General features: G+C 39.3%; 1 protein-coding gene across 1 annotated transcript in view; it reads right to left on the reverse strand.

Moving 5' to 3' along the window:
* UHRF1BP1L (UHRF1 binding protein 1 like) overlaps window positions 1–15,266 on the reverse strand; it is a 2,202,923-nt gene that overhangs the window by 388,207 nt on the left and 1,799,450 nt on the right. The gene's annotated exons all lie outside the window — the stretch shown is intronic.

The raw sequence follows: 15,266 nt of genomic DNA on the forward strand, positions 1-15,266 counted from the left end.
AGTTTATCAAACACCCCTATTTTCGTGTGTCAACAGATCCAGTCTGTGCAGAAGGTTGCAGTAATTGCCCATGGCCATTTTCCAAATAAGGGAAAACCACCATTGATTGGGCCAGAAGGAAGTTACCACAACCATTTGGGAGATTTCTCCTGAATCTTCAGAATTACCCTGATTATTAGTGGAAAGGATGTAAAAGCATAAAGGAATATTCTTGTCCAAGGAAAAGAAAAGGCATCTGTCTTCTGGGCCTTCCTGAATGAAGTCATGGTGTCTTAGAGCTGAATCTTGCCAAATGATTGTTCAGAGAGGAGACAAAGAGGTCTACTTCAGGAATTCTTATAGATGGATCAATCTTGGAAGATGTGTTTAGAATGGTCAGTTTTCATTGTATGCCGTTTAATTTTATGGCACGAAGTATTGTTGCACTTGTTATTCTTGGGACATTATGGTCTTATTTCGGGTCTATATTATCGTATTGAAAAGTCGTTCCATCGAACGGCTTTTCACTGACCCCCTAAAGTCTGAAGTCCCATTACAGCAAACATCCAAATCATCGATTTCTTTCCCTGGGAAAGAAATTGTTAGCCCTACCACGGACTACAAATCACTTTAAACATTACAAAGTGGGGGGATTTGCCCCCACCCCCCTTACTAAATATACCAACTCCGAGATTGCACTACAGTGGGGAAAAGGGCAAACTCACAAGGAAGGCCAAGCGATTTCTTTCCAGGGAAAGAAATTGCTGATTTGGCCATTCGCTGTAATGAGACTTCGCTTATTAACGGTAGATGAAAAGCCGTTCGATGGAACAGCTTTTTGTTGACATAACACAGACCCCTTATTTCAGGTATGACGTTATTAGCTTTTTAAGATACTTTGAAGACGGTAATATTGGTAGTTTTATTTCTGCCATTTTCTCATTTTTGCAATTTTGGATGGATTTAGTAATTTTTTGCTCTTGCTGTCTTGCCTAAATTATGATGCTGGGTTATATATTTTTATTACTAAGGTACTAAGTGCATCATAATTACATAAGACTATTGATTTAGCTCAAGCGACGATGCTTTTCGATCTTTGCATTATTTATAATTTGACAGTTTTAGTCAGTTGACCATGGTGCATTCCGATCAGTATTTGATGATTATAGCTGAATTTTTATTTTAGTAGTAACATTTATGGTTTTGCCACACCTGGGATTCTACACATTTTTTCTTCCTTTAAGGTACGCTGTACTTTAGATAGTTTCTCTTGAAGACAGTGACAATAGTTATGTGATTTCTGCTTGATTTCTTACATTTTTAACATTTTGGATTGATGTGGCGTGCCATACCGTATTTCAATTATTTTGTTTATGATACCTGCAGGAATACCTCATTAAGATGCAGGACAACTTTGTTTTTGATTTTGGATTTAGGATAGTTTAGTTTAAGAGATGCTGTTTTCAACAAAAATGAGAGCATATATTTCTATATGGACAGCGATGGATATTTCATTGTATAAGCAAACAATGTTTTCTGATGATTTTGTGTTTTGGTATATCATCTTTTAACTGTGATGTTCTGCCTTAGAATGTGTTAGAAATTCTTTGTGATGGCATTGAATATACACTATTTTTTAAGATGATGCAGGTTTCATTTTAATGGGTAATATTACGTGAGCTTGACTTACAACTTGAGTTAAGAAATGTTCCTGCCTTAATTAGCTTTTAGACATGCAATTCTTAGTCTAACAAATGATTGGCTAGGATTTTTTTTTTTTAATGTAGTTGCATGTTTTCACTTTATATTGGTCTGAAGAAGCAGAGGAGACTCTGGTAAGTACTCACCTGTTCAACTGAAGTTTTGTTACTGTTTATACACTTTGAGCTGTCTTTGCAGCCATGTTTGGAAGGAGTTTTATTTTCTGACGTCTGTTGCTTTATACTCCAACCATAACTGAGTGGTCTATTTTTTCGTGTCAATCTGATTTAGTTTCCATTCCTGTGGGTCTGCCTTTGTTCTGCTCAGCTTGTCTGTCACACAGTTTTGCTCTGACAGAATATAGGATTCTTGTAGAATGAGAATGCACTGTGAAGCTATATCCCATGTTAACATAGCTAGTTTGTAAGTGGGTACAACCTGGATCCCCAGTTGCTTGCTGATGTACCACACAACTGTGGTAGTCTGTAACAAACTGAAGAGGATCCAGGGATCCAAGATGATTCAGAGAGTTGAGTGCCTTGATCTGTGTTTGCACCTATGATCCTTGATGTCCCACACACTTTGCACTTTTGTCCCCTCTAAAACCACTCCCCAAGCAAAGTCTGAGGCACCTGTGGTGACTGATTGCTTTGGGACATGGAAAGAGAAGGGGAGACCTGGATTAACTGTTCTCTGTTTTGACAAACCCCAGCAATGGGACCTTAAAACACAAAAGATGTTGGTGCTATGGCCTAAAACACTTCAGATACCACTGTATCTTTCTCATGGGAAGTCTCGCTAGGAGTATCACAGGAATCACAGAAGTTAAGAGACCCAAAATAGCACAGTTGTGTAAAATCTTACCTTAACAGTAGATGCCCTAATTTTTCCTTTTGCAGTATTCACAATGTATGGGATCTCTGGCAAAGATAGCTCAACACCCTGCCAGTATACCAAAGCTTTTACATCCTCCTAGCACTGTATGTCAAGCATATGCTCCTCACACAGGCATAGGGCAAAAAGGTGATGTACGCATGCTCAATATCAGAAATGACTTGCCCCAGGAGAACTAGAGCAATACTAGGATAACAGAAGGACATGTTCATCCAGGACAGAACAAGAAAAATAGGGCAAGAAATTACGGCTTCTCAGCAGAAACAGAGAACAGCAGGGCCTGAAGAAGGACAATTATAAAGGTACTTAAAGGCCTCCAGTACTTTGTAAAGGCAGTCAGACTTCTTGAGGGATGAAGCCAAAGAAGCAGCTGTAAACATATCTAGTAAAGCAGTCAAAACAGGAGGGACAGCAGAAGATTTAGGAGATTTCATTTTTAACAGCTGATAATACTTATTTTGGATGTCCGAGACCTCGGAGCAATCCCATGCAAAATGGTCCATTATACAAACCACAGTGTCCCTAATTAACTCCTCCTCAAATGCAGGATCAAGATTCAAGGAATCCCCTTTCTTTGACACATAGTTTAAGGGTGAAGTGATTTGCTAGGAAAAGGCCAAGGATTCAACTCCTCATCCGAGTAATCAGATCGACCAGTTCTTTTGGCTGGAGGAGAAGCAGGAGTAAATAATCCCTGAGAGGGCTTCAAGGCCATTAGGGCATTGAACAAACACAAGCTTTAGTCTTGCTACACCCTCTGAAGATCTTTAGCAATAGGAAGTACATGCTTGAGTTTTCAGCTTCTTTTTTTAATGGGACGCCAGCTCTGCCCAGCTAGAAAGCTCAGAGCCATGTCTAGACTCTCTAAGGGTATCAGGAAACACTTCCCTAACAAGAATTTAAGGAATCCTCCAAGGTCCTTCAGAAATGATCAGCTGTAGTTCCCCCTCAACGTCTGATTCTTATGTTTGCACAGCCTTAGGAGGATGTATGAGAAGCCGGTTATATGCCAGCCTCAGCCTCAAACAGGGTCATGTAAGACGAAACTAGCATCAGCACTGCACATTATTCAGGGTCTTAATCCACATTGAGAGAAACATCCGGTGGAGGCTGAACAGCAGCGGATTCAGACCAAGACTTTCTTTTTCTTTTAAACACCTTTACTGAATTATCACTTGCAACATAGGCAAATTTACATTTATATAATTCATGTATATTATATACCCTAAGCAACATTACGTAAATTATTCAATGCCTGCCCTTTTATTTTTTAAACAAGAAACATCATTATTAAATCATCACTTACAACATAGGCAATCATAAATTTATATAAATGAAAACAAACCACACCAACACAATCCTAGTTGCAAGTATTTTACACCACAAACCATACTGACACTCCCTGTTGCAAACATAATACATCACTTATAATCTACCCGATCATTTTCAGTCAAACATTGCATAGCTCATTTAAGTAATGCCTTCTTTTAAACCTCATTCCTCCCCCCTGTATGTATTGTTCCCCACAATTCCCAATTTTTCCTATGTAGTTTGCTCCTACCCTTTTCAAAAGATCTCAATTCCAGTTGTTTTATTTCTGTTACTATATTCACTACTTCTAGTATAGCTGGTTTAAATTTTGATTTCCATTTTCTAGTAATTGCTTTTTTGGCAGCTACCACAATTAGACACAGCAAGGCATTACCATGTCTAGGCAATTCCAATTCATTTTCACAGCTCAGAAAACTCATTTCCCTCATCACACCAATCTGGCCACCCAGCATCTCAGACAGTTCATCACGCAGGGAAATTTGAAATTCCACCAACTCACTGGACTTCCAGAAAATATGTTCCCAATTACCTCTTTCTTCCCTGTTACACCGCCAACATTTGCTTTCTACCTGAGGAAAAATTCTCTGGAGTCTACTTGGGGTATAAAAATATCTATGTAAACATTTCCATGCAAAAATCCTACATCTTCTACATTTTGTTGCATATTTGGGAGATCTACATATATGCTCCTATTGTTTCTTTGTGAATTATTTTCCAGTCTCTCTTCCCAACTCTTTCTAACCTCCTGATTGATTCTTATAATTATCACGCAAATATTTTATACGTTCCACTAATTATTTCTTTTTAATGTCAGCTTCTGTTCTAGATTCTACTAAAATATCTACCAGTGCTGGTCTTTCATTTAGGACTCCCTCCCCCATTTCTTTCTCTTTGCCTATACTCCGATATCAATCCTTGATAGAGAAGACAATCTCTAACCTGCAGTCCAAGTAAATTCTTGGTGTTTTCCCATTCTATCATCTTTCCCTCTATAGTTATTTGGTCCCAATACCTTGATTTCTTTGCCAGTTTATTCCAATAAGTTCCAGCCCTCTCTTACCTATTGTCTATATCCCCATTTGCAGTCAACCCTTATCAGCAGAATATCCTTTCTACATTCCTGTGTTGGCTTAGTTCTTAGGATACTTTCTGCTCATGTGTATGTATGTATTATATATATATATTCTGTATGAATATTGTTATTCTCCTTACAGGCCTGCATCCAAAATCCCAGTCTCTTTTTGTTTCTTGAGCAACCCCCCCCCCCCCCCATTTCATCATCCAGTTCCACTCTGAATTATCATTTTCTGCTTGTGTTATGTAAAGGAGCTCTGAAATAACCTTCAAATCAGGTAATCCCAATCAGCACTGTTTTACTGGAAGAATCAGCTTATTCCACTTGACTCCTGTAGTCCTCCCTCCCAGAAAAAGTCCTTTAGCTCTTTATTAATTCCTATCTGCAACTTCTCTTCTGGTTGATAAAAATATGCCTGACCTGTGTGCAAAACTAATAGGACTAAAACATTTTAACTGCTTCCATCTTACTATCCATATCTATATAACAAAGCTTCAATTTTCTCAGTTTTCTTATTAGCTTTTTAGTCTCTTCCTACATAACCTTAGTTTCCACACCAGAATCATTTTTAATCCATACTCTTAAATACTTAATTTTATACTGTCCCCATAAATATGGATATTGCTGAAACAATTCATATGGAGGTACATAATTTACCACTATTGCCTTTGTTTTAGCTTCATTAATTTTGTATCCTGAAAAGACCTGAAACTGTCTCAAAATATTCCACAGTGCTGCAATGTTTCTTTCTGGTTTTGTAATTTATATCATCTGCAAATAGAGCCGTCTTTTCTTGACTACCATACCAATTACATCCTTGAATTTCTGAGTCCCTTAATTTCTTTGCCAGTGGTTCTAAATATAATGCAAATAACAAAGGGGAAGAGGACACCCTTGTCTGGTTCCTCTGCTCAAGCAAAAATTATCTGACAGGACCCTCATCCACTTGAATTTTCGCCTCCGATCCCTCATATATCATGCTAATCAACCTTATAATTTTTTTAGGAAATGCAAATGCTACCATTGCCCTGGTCACAAAGTCCCAGCTTACTCTATCAAATGCTTTCTCCGCATCAAGACTCACCAACAACAATGGTAGTCCTGGATGCACTAGGAAGAAAATGTGGTGTCTTTGCAACGTTAAATAAAACAGACTTTTTTGCTCCTTTCTATGCTGTGTTGGTGGCTTTATTCTGCTGGTTCCTAGGTGCTTTATTTTGGATGTTTATTGGTTGCATTTAAAGCACTATTCTCTTTTATTTCTTTAACAATGGTATTTTCTTACAGTGAGCTTCCCTCTGGCTCATCTTTTTATTGTTAATGTTCTTAAAAGTTTGTCTCCCTGCCTCAAAATCATGCTGATCCATATCTATCAATTCTGGGATTACATTTGCCATTCTTTTAACCATTATAGACACGAACACTTTATAATCATGGTTTAGTACTGAAATGAGCCTGTATGAAGCTGGATCTGATGGATCTTTACCCACTCTTTAGGTATTACAGCTACAACTGCTTTCTTCCAGGATGTTGGTACTTCTCTTCCTCTTAAAAATACTGTAAAACCATCCTTCCAAAACTTGTTTTTTTTTCTCCTAGCTTCCAAACTTCCACAGGAATACCATCTATTCCTGAAGACTTTCCTGTAGATTGGTTATACATCACAATTTTTATCTCCTCCTATCCTAACCATTAGTAATTGAGACTCATCTACCCCTAACCTTGGCATATTTAATTCTTCCATAAGCATTCCCATTGCATCTTTTCTTGATTTCCATATTTCTCTGCTTTATACAGACTTTAATATTTTATTTATTTTATTTTACATTTGTTAACCGGGCTAGTCCAACTGGATACATGTCCATTTTCAGTGGAGGCCCGGGGAGAAAAGCTCCGCTATCTACTACATTACAAGTAAGAAATACAAAAATTTACAATACTAAACAAAGCAAATCAACCTCAATTACAGGATGTTCAGGAACCGGTGTACAGACAAAGACATAGCAGGTAAGTAAGTTCAGGTAAACATCGTATGTAACAGAAATGGTTATATTATTGATAAGTTTAACAATAGAAATGTACTTAAAGTCAATTTTAGTAGGGAGAGAATAGTTACCCAACACAAAGGGAAAGTGTGAAGTAATAGAGTAGAGATAAAGAGGAGAGGTGGCAGGAGAGGGGAGGAAGTAAAAAGGTCAGCTAGGGTTAATGCAAGAGCATATCCTGTGGTTGGTTAGGAAGTGTTTCAGTTTAGTTTTAAATAGTAGAATTGAAGTTAGGTCTGTAAGGTCCTGAGGAAGTTTATTCCATATTTTGCCAACTGAGTTGGAGAATGTGGAGTCACCTGCAGTGTTCTTTGATAGAGAAGTTTGAATCAGTATTTTATTAGACGAGCGTAGGTTTTTCAGGTTGTTATAGGGTTTTATTAGGGTAGAGAGCATAGGAGTATTCTCAGGGTGGTGAAGAGCTTTATGGGCAATTGTAAGTTGATAGTATTGAATTAGGTGGGGTAACTCCAGCCACCCTAGTTTTAGGAGGTTCAGGCAATGATGCGTTTTATATGGAGAGGCAGTGGCAAATCTGGCAATGTTGTTGTATGCTGATATAAGTTTATTGAGGTTATATTTTGAAAGATTAGTATAAATGGGAGAAGCGTATAATAGGGTGGAGATTAAATGGGTTCGAGCTATGGTTGTTCTAGCTTCAGGAGTTAGGAAAGATTTGATTCTGTAGAGAGAACCTAGTCTTCTGTTTGTTGTTTTTATGATAGAGTTAATATGAAAGTCAAATTTTAGTAGGTTGTCAATAGTAACACCCAGGAGTTTGGTTGTTTGGTCTGGAGTGATAAGGGTGCCATTGTTAGAAGTAAGTGTGAAGTTAATAGAGGGAGACATGTGCGTGGGTGCAAAGAGGAGGAGCTTGGTTTTCTTAGGGTTGAGGAGGAGACAGTAATTAGAGAACCATTTCTCTATAGTGGTGAAAGTTTTTTGTGTAAGGAAGTGGAGGTCAGCTTGGTTGTTGGCAGAGCAAATAATGGTGGTGTCATCAGCATATTGAATACAAGTAGTAAGAGGGGTGGCAAGATACAGGTCATTAATAAAAATGGAAAAAAGCAGAGGACCTAAGATGGAGCCATGAGGGACCCCAATAGTGGTAGGGAGAAGTTCAGAAAGATGGTTGTCCCATAAAACAGCTTGTTTCCGATTGTGAAGATACGATGTAAACCAGTTTAAGGCAGGATTGTCAAGTGAGAGAGATTTTAAACGATGTAAGAGGAGTTGGTGATTGACCACGTCAAAGGCTTTTGACAGGTCTACGAAGAATGCAGAAGAAAGAATATTATTATTGTGGTTTGTATTAATGGAGTCAATAAAGGATAATAAGGCTGTGGTGGTGCTATGGAATGGACGAAAGCCATGTTGACAACTAGCAAGGAGATTATTATGTAGGAGGTGATTAAGCAACTGTTTGTGGATGCATTTCTCCATAATTTTTGCAATAGGAGATAGCAGCGCTATGGGGCGGTAGTTGGAATACTCAAACGAGTCACCCCCTTTAAAAAGAGGGATGATGTAATAGAATTTCCAAAATATTTCTAATACCTATACAGGATCTCATTACCCTTCTTTTTATAGGCTCCCTAAGCTTGGCGACAGCCCTTTCTAATTTCTGTTGCCTGAGTCATGCTAAATGTTTTTGTGCTCTAGTTTTATTATCAAAAAGCAGCTGCTTAACAGCACTTTTTCTAAACTTGTGTATATTACCCAAGGTAATCCCTAATTTTCTGGTTAGCATTCTGCAGTTGATCCTCCTCTAGTTCTGTGAAATTTCCCCCATTCTACAATATTTTAACATTTGTCAGTCCCTCTAAATAATTCATGTTACATCTTATCTATAGCTCCCTTTTCTTTTATTTCCACCCTATTTTTAAACTCTACCTTAATTTTATCCCACTAAGTAGCTATATTTTCAGAAGTAATTTCGATCCTCACGAACAGTTCCTGAATAATCTCCACTACCCATTCCTTAAATACCGCTCTTTTCAACTGATAGGTGGGAAAGCACCAGGTCTCATTTTTATTTAATCACCCAGTGTTATTTTAGTTATTATTAGGGCATGTTCTGAAATAGTTACTGGGTGTTTATCAAGCCCTTCAATTAAATGAACATGTTCCTGTAGAATGCAAATTCTGTCTAGCCTAGTCCAGTTTTTATATCTTGGGGAATAATAGGTAAACCCACTTCAGACACATTACTGAATTCACATCTTCCATGCCAAATATTTTCATAAGTATCTTCAAAAATCTACCCTCCTTTGTTATACTTTCCCTTCTGTTCCCTCCAGACACATCTTCAGTGCTGCAAATCAAATTCTAGTCCCCACCTACAAGTAATATTCCTTGCTGAAAACTGATCATTTTTCCCAGAATTTTCTTGAGGTCCATTACAGCAGTTTTAGGTGGAATATAAATATATGCCAGTGTAATCCTCCTCCCTTGCCAGTAGCTCCTTAGCACTACAAATCTGCAGTATTATATTTTTTTTATCCTCTTCTATCACTACTGGAGCTCCTCTTGCAATTAAAATAAGTACTCATCTTTTCCTTTGTCCAGGATATTCCACTGAATAACCATCTTGAAAACCTTTCTTTATCAAATTCACATGTTAAGTTCTTTCCAAGCTTGCCTCCTTTAACATAGCTATTTGCAATCTACATTTTTTAATACAGTTCACTTTTCTTGTATTTATCTGAGACACCACTGACCTGTAAAGACGTTAAAGAAAGCATAACTGTATTAAAAAGTTATCATTCCCACCTTTTCTGTATAACAAAGTTTGGGTTAAATGTGTAGTTACAGCTTTTGTGTTCCATGCATACAATGTTTGGCAGGTTAAACATTGATATAGATGTTTCTTGTCATATCCATTTGAGCCTTTGTCAGATCTTACAAAACTTTCTGTTTTATGGAAAGCCCTCAAAAAAAAAATACCCCTCAAAACCTATTAATTTATACCAACACACAAAACTATGCACATTTTCAAATATTTAAGTTTTACCATACTAAAAGGAACAAATGTCCCAAACCAACAACCACACTCACAGGCATGAGTTAACTTAAAGGAAAGGTTATCCATACTAAGACGCATGGTGCAGTCTGTGCGTCTACTACGTGTCAACTGGTTTTGTCTTATCTTTATAGCTCTCCCAGCTGGAAAAAACCTGGATACTTTTAGAGATCATCATCTCCTAGCCAGTTTCTCTTTTCCTTTTTTTCCAGCGAATCACTCTCTACCAGACTGTAACCAATTTCTCTTTATCAGAATGTCTCCATGCAGACATAAGAACCAGACAGCCAATTTCTAATTATCAGATTGTCCTCCATGGAGACATGAGAACCAGACAGTCAATTTCTCTATCAGATTGGTTCCATTGAGACATGAGGGCCAGATACAGAATTGCTATTAAACATACATTCATCTCCAAGAAAGAAAGCCTAATAATATTCAGTATTCTTTTTCATTTACTTGCTTTCTCTTAAAACATGTTACTAAATCAAGCTAAGGCCCTTAATACAGTCATTCCCCCATGCAAGAATGAGAAAAAGCACATTAAGTTGTCATTTAATATGCTCTTTTAACCAGGCTTTTTTTTTTACATGGCAGTGTCTACATTTCTTAAAACTGTAGAAGAAGAAATAGAAAAGGGAGAATGAAAGGGGAAAAAAGATCCGTAGTACCTATTTACAATTTCCATTACACTTAAAAATAACAGAAAAAAAATTACTTTATAGCATGCAAAGAAAACCACACCACATAAATAGCACTATTAAGAAAAAAGAGATATGCTGTATGCAAATCATTAACTTTGTTGCTATCGGATAGTTCTGCCACTAGGATACCAGACATTTAATACCTTGAGATACAATAATGACTGGCTCACAGCAAGACAGGAGATATGCTGTATGCAAACTAATGAGTTTTCATTGGTTATGACTATGTGTCTGGAATACTGATTGGTTTATTATGTCTTTAAATTCAGGGTGAGCACAGCTAAGACATATGATTTGATGAAGGATAGTAAACCGAAAGCGCTTATCACGGAATTTTACTGTTCTCCGGTTTTTGTTGTTTTTACTGAAGATTAAAGTTTGTTTTTAACATTTTTACAGCTGTGATGGAACAGAGGATTTTTTCCTACTACATTTCTACATTTATGCTCGGAGCCTTCAGCAATACAGCTACATTTTCTTCCTATTAAGAAAAAACTTTTTTTTTTTTTTTTTTTTTTTTTTTTTAAACTTACAGTTAACTTTTTTATACTGAGACTTCTTAATCTTTTTGAGAAATAGCTCTACCTCAGGGTGGTGGATTTGGCCATGGCAACCCGGGTTAAAAGCTTGAGATGATGGTTGTCAAGGTAGATGGAACAAGGAAGACAGATGTCTGTGAAGTGTTTTCAGGACAAAGGCCTGACTCATAGTACACTGGGTTTGGTCATACATAGTGTCTACTCAGAACAGATACTTCTTGTGACAATCTTTATGAGGAAATTTGCCTCCCACACTGACGTTCCCTTCCTGGATGATATGAACTGTTAGTAGACACTGAAAAAGGACATAAGAAGGAAACCCAATGGGCACTTAGGTGTAAATGGCTTGGAAGAAACCAGCTCAGCAAAAGGAATTTAGACTGACATTCAACCATGACATTCGGACTGGCGGCAAACTTGTTCTGAGTACTGAGCAAGCATACATTACCTTTAAGTCCTACATTTAATGTACAATGCTTAGAGGAAGTAAAGGCTTTGGTATATTGGTCTGATGTTGGGCTATCCTTGGCAGGAGGTCCCATATGTTATGAATACTGCCACACTAATAAAGAAGGACATCCTGAGGTATTCCCCTACAGTGACCAAAGTTAGAATGAAAAACCCTAGAAACAGATCTAGATACAGATATTTTTTTTTTCTGGGAAAGAAAAGCTCTTTGAACTATGGTGTCTACATGACATCCCAGAAACACAATCCTGTGAAAAGGAGTCCATGAAGAATGTTCTCTTGGAGCCCAGCTTGCGTAAGAGATCTCTCACCCAAAGACAGATTCCAGACACTTTGCAAAAGACTCTGCAAAGAAAAAAAGTTGTCTAAATATGGAAAAATGTGGATACCCTACAGCAACTGCAGCTAGAAACTCTGCAAATACTCTTGGTGCAATGGTTGGTGCAAATGGGGTAAGGCCAAGACCTGATAATGCGATCCATCCACACAACACATTAAGAAATGTCTGAAGTCAGGATTAATAGTAATGTGATAAGCATCTTTTAAATCTAGAGTTGCAAGGAAACTTGGATAAGGAAGAAGAGGTAATACATTGTGAAGTGACATTTTGAATTTGGGCACTATCATAAACAGGTTTAGGAATGAAAGATCTAAAACCAATAGGTTCATAGGTTGATACTAGGCTATCTGCCCTAGGGCATTTATAAGCCTAGCCAGAGTGTGTTTGGCTTTCGCCACCCTTTTAGATTAGTTGACTGTGCCTCTGTCTAGTAGGGACACAGAAGAGATCCCAGGGGTAAACCTACAATCTTCCATCCACTCGTCAAGATTTCTCTTGAAGAGGGTCACTGAGGGACTCTGCCTAACATGGACTGGGATTTTGTTCCAGAGTGAGGGGAGCCTCTGGGATATGAATCTGTCCCTCCAGCATGTCCTATTTATTTCTGTGCTGAGGTTTAAGTCCCTGGAGCATGTAGCTCTAAGGGATTTGGATTTCCTGAGGGGGAGCATGTCCACTAATTCTGGGTTGGACATGGCTTTATATGTCAGGCACAGATCGCCTCTGAGTAGGCGGTAAGCAACTGAGTAGAGCTGGAGTTTCTTTAGCCTAACTGCACAGGGCATCTGTTTGAGTCCCTTGATCCTCTTGGTGAGGTACTTTTGGGGTCTTTCCAGTTGCTGCAGGTGTCGCGTAAGGTAAATCCCAAATGGGGCATTGTATTCAATTATGGGCCTGATGAGTGATGAGTAGAGGGGCACAATGACCTCTCCTGATCTAGATGTGAACCCTTTCATGATAAGGAGGGCTATACAGAAGTTCTTTCTAACCACTTTGGCAACGTGATTGTCAAAGGAGAGATTGCTATCTACTTGGGTCCCCAAATCCCTAATTACTTCTTCCGTACTTAATGGATTACCACCTATGTGGTAATTTGTGGGCACTTTGTTTTTCCCAAAGGGGATGACTATGCACTTTTTGGCATTTAGCTTTAGGCGATGGCTCTGGCACCAGTTATCCGTCTCTGTGAGACCCTTTTGGAGGATGCTTGTGTCAGTCGGTGAGTCGATTATGGCACCCAGTTTGCAGTCATCTGCAAACTTGGTCAGCCATAGTCCTCCCATGTTAGCCTGTACCTCAGAGAAATATATACCGAACAAGAGAGGTCCCAGGAATGAGCCTTGTGGGATGCCACTTGTAACTGGTTTAGAGTCTGACATGGCATATGCAATTCTGACCATGTGGGTTCTATCCCTGAGCCAGTTTGCAACCCATCTTGTGATATAGGGGTTGATATTTAAGCTGGTGAGCTTATTTATGATGCCCGAGTGGGGTATTGTGTCGAAGGCTTTTGCGAGGTCCAGGTAGGCTGTGTGGACTACCTCCCCTTCATCTACGGCCTTGGTGACTGTTTCAAAGAAGTCAACCAGGTTCAAGAGGCAAGATCTGCCCTTAAAGCTGAACTGGGTAGGATCCAGTGTTTGGAGGTTCCCAATGTCTTTGTTTATGAGTTTCATGATGATACGCTCCATAGCTTTGCAGACCACGCTAGTCAGGCTTATAGGGCGATAGTTTCCGAGGTCCGTTGTAGCACCACCTTTGTGGAGTGGGACCACTGTTGCTGTACGCCATTCCTTGGGTACATATCCTGTAGTAAGGCTGACATTGAACAGTGACTTTATGTGAGGGTTCAGTTCTTCTTGGACTTGGTGTAAGATGCAGCCCGGGACACCATCCGGTCCCATTGATGCTGTGTTTTTTGCTTTGGAGAGGGCAGCTCTCACCTGTGCATCTGTGATGTCAGGGAGGCTACACTCTGTTGGGATAGACATTTGCTCTTTTGGGGGGGGAAGGGGGGGAGAAGTTTGCACTGAACCTGTCTGCCAGGATGTTGGCAATATATGTGGGTTCAGTGTATTTTTTTGTCATTTTGAACTAACTCAGATCATATCTGGGAGTTGCCACCCAGGTTCCTGACATAACTAAAGAAGGCCTTGTGATTATCTTTAGCGTCTTGTGCAATTTTTCTTTTGAAGCTGGCCTTGGATGATTTTATGAGGGATCGCAGTTTCTTGCTAGTACTGATCAGAGATGCCTTCCCTTTTTGGGATTTTGCTCTATCATGTAGTAGCTTCCTCCTCCTGTTGTATAGCTTATTTATGGCTGGGGTCCACCTGACAGATCTCCTGCCTTTGGAAGAATGAGTCTTGGGTTTTATTTGGGCTAGCACGATCCATGCATTCCTGCAGGTGTCCATAGAATGCGTTTGTAAAGGATTCTGCGGTTTGGGCCGTATTTTCCACTGGCCCGGGAGCTTTGAAGGATTCCACCTCGGTTTTGAGAAGTGTGAAGTTTGCTTTTGAGAAATTCTTCACCGTGGTTTCCTTGGCTGGGGGTGGGGATGGGATATGGATGTCCAGTGAGATTAATTTATGGTAAGATCTTACCAATGAGGGGTATACCTCTGGTATGGAACAGAGTCCCCATGTTGGTGATGATCAGGTCCAATATGTTTTCCCCTCTTGTGGGAGTGGTGACAAGTTGTTCCATAGCATTTGAGTTTATAAATTCTAGGAACCATTGGGCGAGGATGTTGTGGCTTGAGTAGTGCTCCCAGTCTATGTTTGGGTAGTTGAAGTCACCCAATATAATGGTGTTTGGAGAGACCTTCATATTCTCCAGTGTTCTCAGGAAAGCTGAGTGGGGTTCCTGAGTTTGGGAGGGTGGTCTGTAGCAGGCTACAAACTGAAAGGCAGTTTTGCCCACTGTTAGTTGCACATGGATGGTCTCCGATGCTTCATGTAGTGCCACTAACCTGGAGGTGTGGGTATCTTTGATGAATATGGATACTCCCCCTCCTTTTGTGGTTCGGTCTGAGTTTTGGGGCCGAAAAGCATGGTATGAGTTATAACCTGGTAGTGCTGGTGTGCTCTCGGGAGCCTTGAACCAGGTTTCTGTTACTGCACAGATATCGATATCCTCCATACTGAAGAGAGCCTAGAGTGTGT

The sequence above is a fragment of the Protopterus annectens genome, chromosome 11.part0 (assembly GCF_019279795.1).
Source record: "Protopterus annectens isolate FY-2018-M chromosome 11.part0, PAN1.0, whole genome shotgun sequence".
NCBI classification, from domain to species: Eukaryota; Metazoa; Chordata; order Ceratodontiformes; family Protopteridae; genus Protopterus; species Protopterus annectens.